Raw genomic sequence first — 4860 nt, forward strand, 5'->3', positions numbered from 1 at the left:
TCAGTACAACTGGTGTGCGCGCAACTGTGTCACGTAAGCAGCAATTATTATTATTTATTTATTTACTTATTTGTTTATTCATTTATTTATTTTTATTTTTGCAAGACTTTCGGAGACACTGGTTTCCATGTGCTTTTCAGTCGGCCCGTCAGGTAGATTTGCCATCTTCAGCGGCAGGATTAACCTGGGCAACCAAAGATAGCATCACTGTAACTCCTCCCAGAACTAATATACTTTTACTGTAGAGTCAGTGACGTGCAAGTGATGAAATAGTTTCAGCCCTGGTTAAAGAGGAGCTGAAGTTTTGTGGCTACAGCATTTTGTTTATTTCTAGTTGAGGGGTTTTGGAGTTGAAGCCTTTTAATTTCAGAATAAAATATCACATATTTTTGTTATGAAGCGCGTATGGAACTAGTTTCAGATAGAAACTTAATTTAATTGTGGGTTAGGGGTGTTAGAAGGTAGTGAAGTCTTATTTTTCGTGTTTACAGGTTTTTCCTGGGATCCTTTGCGAAGAACCTGATAAACTAATGAATATGGTTTGGTAACATTTCTCATGTGCGTTTCTCCATCAAAGGCTGTCTGGCAGGCGATTGATTGTCTGCACATTTATAGTGAGGTGTACTTTTGTAATTGGTTGTGGAATGGGGGATTCCTTGAAGGATTTTAAGAATATTTTGTATCATAGGACTCCTTGAAAATCCTCAAGCTTATTGGGAAGGCTGTGTCATAACCAGTAAAATGTGTGGAATTTAAAACTAAGATTACTCAGTTCTGTTTTTTTTTTTTTTTTTAATTCGCTCACCACTTTCGTTTTCCCGGACTCTTACATTATTCTATTTTGAGGACTGCATTATTCCGGAGAGAGAGAGAGAGAGAGAGAGAGAGAGAGAGAGAGAGAGAGAGAGAGAGAGAGAGAGAGAGAGAGAGAGAAAACTTCCTTTGGGGCCTGGCACCACGCTTCTAACTTCCCACTTCTTGTTCTTGATCCTGAGGCTGTTGCCTCACTACTTCTCAGTTAGTTGTCCTTCCCATCGGACACTCCGGCCTCAAAATGGTTGCTGAACAGTTAGAAAGAAAATGGGATTGGAATTGATAAAACGTTCCGTTACTTCCTTCTTCGGTAAACTCCATCATTTTCCTTCCTCCCCCTCCCCTCCATATTTTTTTCTGGACTGGACTGAAAAAGGCATTATGTTGCCAGTCCCGTAGACCTTTGCTCTTAAGAAAAACGATTGTAGAGGTGTAAAGAAGGCTTATCAAAACCCTAGGTCAGGTCAGGTCAGGTTAGGTTTGGTTAGGTCAGATTACTTTAGGTTAGGAGACCTCTTCTTCTGAATATTGTCGAATTTTGTCATGAAAATGTGGACCCACGATATCGTGTGGGGTACGAAGTATAGTTTTACCAGATCGCAATAATTTTTTGTTTGACGCTGCATTAATAGCATATACTTTAAATATGACAGGCGTTCTGCTCATAGTTATTTTACCGCTTATCCTTTTCTTTCCATCGGGAAAAGACCAGTTACTAAAACTATTAATCTTGTTTCTGTCATCCACGTTTCTTTTCCATTTTGTAATCGAATCACTATTACTACTACTATACTACTACTACTACTACAGCTGCCGCCATTGTTGTATGACAGCTTTCCACCCCCGAGTCTGAAAGATTTTGCCAACTTTAAAGTGGAGCAACCTTTTAAAAATGAACGTTTCACACGGCCAGCACTCGAGCTGTCAGCAGGGAAACGTATTTTGCAACCTGCTTGACGCGTAAACAGCTCGTACTATTAATGACAAATAACTTTAAATTTTGCCTCCCAAGTCTCGTTGTAACCCTTTGCCGACCCCACCAGGAACGAAGGGGTGATATTATGGGACTGTAATGCGGTGAAGAACTTACAGTACACCCAAATGAGAGTAAATTTATTGGGATCTTAAATATTAAAGCGTAGTTTGATTTGTATGTGTACATTTCGTTTGTATATAGCAGTGTTTTGTAGGTGGTTCTACTGATGGTGTTAATAGCAGTAGTAATAGTAGCAACAGCACTAATAGCGCTAGTTTTAGTATTCTCATACTAGATGTACTCTCACAACCTAATATAATGTGTTCGTTACATTTTCTTTCGTAACGTGTCATTTAAATATGGTCCGCATTCTTAACCTTTCGTGACTATAAATATAATTTATATCCTCAGGAGTATGCCATTTACTATAACAAATTGACTAAAATTTTGTATAGTAATCACGAACCATAATTAGAGAGACAACATCCGTCCGTCGGTTCGTTCTTACGTACGCACGTACGTACGTAAGTAACGTCATCGCCGTCCTTGGGGTCCCCCCTCCACCACCACCGCGCCGTCCCGGTGCTCTCGTGTAATCGGAACATAGTGTGTTAGTAAGTTCGTAGGTGCGTGCCTCGTTGCATCTCCTCGTGGTGCCATCTATTGCTGTAGAATGTCACTACGCATCTCCATTTCCACGCAGACGTACATTTTTCTTATTGCTTTTTTTTCAGTTGAACTTTTGGGGTTTTACCTGTTTATAATAATAATTTGAAGTATGCCCTTAGTTAACTGTGTATGTCGCTTCTTGGTGCTACTGACCTTATTTATTATCAAGCTGACTTCTTTAGAGATTCTACTACAACACACGATCTTTCATCGTGTACCGCAGGTGACTCTCTCTCTCTCTCTCTCTCTCTCTCTGTATCTATTCCCTTCTTTTTATTTCTAATATCCATCGCAATTATTCCGCATTCATCACCTTCCCCACCGACCACCCTGATAGCATACATTATCGTTCCTCGTTAAGCCGAAAATTTATAGGCACGCTGTGGACAGGATTCGAACCTGTGCGGGCAGTGCCCAATGGATTTCGAGTCCATCTCCTTAACCACTCGGACACCACAGCTTGTTGTAGGAGAGGCGGCGCAGCTGACGGGTTAACCTAATCTAACCTCCGCGGAAAACCCCTAAATTGGATTGCCACCCGTATCATCGTATTGTGGCCCCCTCTCCCCCTCCGACATTCCCGCTGGAAGGACGGACGGACGCACGACGGTTCTGGAGTTCCAGCCGAAGGTGCTTTTTGTTGTCATGGCCTGGTATCGCCTCCTCCTCCTCCCTCTCCTGGAAAATCAATACCTCTCTCTCTCTCTCTCTCTCTCTCTCTCTCTCTCTCTCTCTCTCTCTCTCTCTCTCTGATGCGTTGTAATGTGGCGCTTCGCGCACGTCCATGCGTAAGGATATTGAAAAAAAAAGTGCGTTCATTTATGCTTACGCCTAACCTGTCAACAGACGGACATACAAATACGGGCGTGCATGCTTTTGCTCAAGCACGTGTACGCCTAGGCAAAGCAGGTATTCTCACCTGTGGTACACTTCCTCCTTCGCGTGCATGCATACACACTTGAGCGTATGTTTGTTTCATTTATACATTAACTTCTACGCATGTCTGCGTACACACCTAAGCGTATGTTAGCTTCCTGTGTACACTTCCGTCTACGCTTGCATGCATACGCGCAAACGTATGTTAGTTGCTTGTGTAGACTTTCTCCTGCGCATGAACTCAAACACACAAGCGTATGGTAACTTCCTGTGCAGACTTCCCTTTACGCATGCATGCATGCACACACACAAGTGTATGTTTGCTTCTTGTGTACACTTCCTTCTACTACGCATGCATGCATGCACACACAAACGTATGTTAGCTTCCTACTTTACACTTTCATCTACATATGCATGCAACACACAAGCATGTTATCTTCTTGTGTACACTTTCTCCTACGCTTGCATACACCCCGGCATATGTTAAACTGACAGTGTACACTTCCTTCTACGCATGCATGCATACACACACAAACGTATATTAGCTTCCTGCGTTACACTTTCATCTACATATGCATGCATACACAAGCGTATATTAAATTCTTGTGTACACTTTCTCCTACGTATGCAAGCATACACATATAAGTATGGTAGCTTCCTGTGTAAACTTCCTTCTACACATGCATACACACCCAAGCTTATGCTTGTGTACACTTTCTCCCACGTATGCAAGTATACACACACAAGTATGTCAGGTTTCTGTGTAAACTTCCTTCTACGCACGCATACACACACCCAAGCGTATGTTAGATTACTCTGTAGACTTCCTCCTACGCTTGCATGCATACACACACTCGCACATGTTACCTTACATGCACCTGCTTGCTCAACTGACACGAATACCAGTGCGTGTTCATTCTGATTAAGGCTTTAATGACCACTTGAAGTGTTGTCAATGCGTCGAAAATCGATATTCATTTCAGTCTTCATTATAGCACTGAGAGAAAGGTGTATCATTACGTTTTATACACTCATTGGGTATTTTCATGTGCTCATTTATAATCAAGCCACATCACCTTCAAAGTTTCGATTTCTTCACATTTTTCTAAATTATTTTTGTATGCTTTGAATATCTAAATAAGTGTGAGGAAATCCGAGATATATCTTTATTGTTGCTATCAGTAGTACGCGCGCACACTTATGGAATTTATGGAATTAGCGTAAAAGAACTTTATATTATTATTATTATTATTATTATTATTATTATTATTATTATTATTATTATTATTATTATTATTATTAAACACGCACTCTTATGACTAGCCTACAAGAACTGTATATTATTATTATTATTATTATTATTATTATTATTATTATTATTATTATTATTATTGTTGTTGTTTTTGTTGTTGCTGTTGTGGCTGCTGTTGATTTTGTTGTTGTTTATAGTGTGCCGTTAAGCTGCTAAAGAAGCTCCCACATGATACAATGCTTGTTCGGAAACGAGAAATATTAAGTCAAGAAAA

General features: G+C 40.4%; 1 non-coding gene across 1 annotated transcript; it reads right to left on the bottom strand.

Moving 5' to 3' along the window:
- Nucleotides 1–2836: 2836 nt before the first annotated feature.
- On the bottom strand, nt 2837–2918 carry TRNAS-CGA (transfer RNA serine (anticodon CGA)). The gene has a single exon. It is a non-coding gene; the product is annotated as a tRNA-Ser (tRNA).
- Between the last annotated feature and the right edge of the window lie 1942 nt (nt 2919–4860).

This window comes from Macrobrachium rosenbergii, chromosome 23, assembly GCF_040412425.1.
Source record: "Macrobrachium rosenbergii isolate ZJJX-2024 chromosome 23, ASM4041242v1, whole genome shotgun sequence".
Lineage (NCBI taxonomy): Eukaryota > Metazoa > Arthropoda > Malacostraca > Decapoda > Palaemonidae > Macrobrachium > Macrobrachium rosenbergii.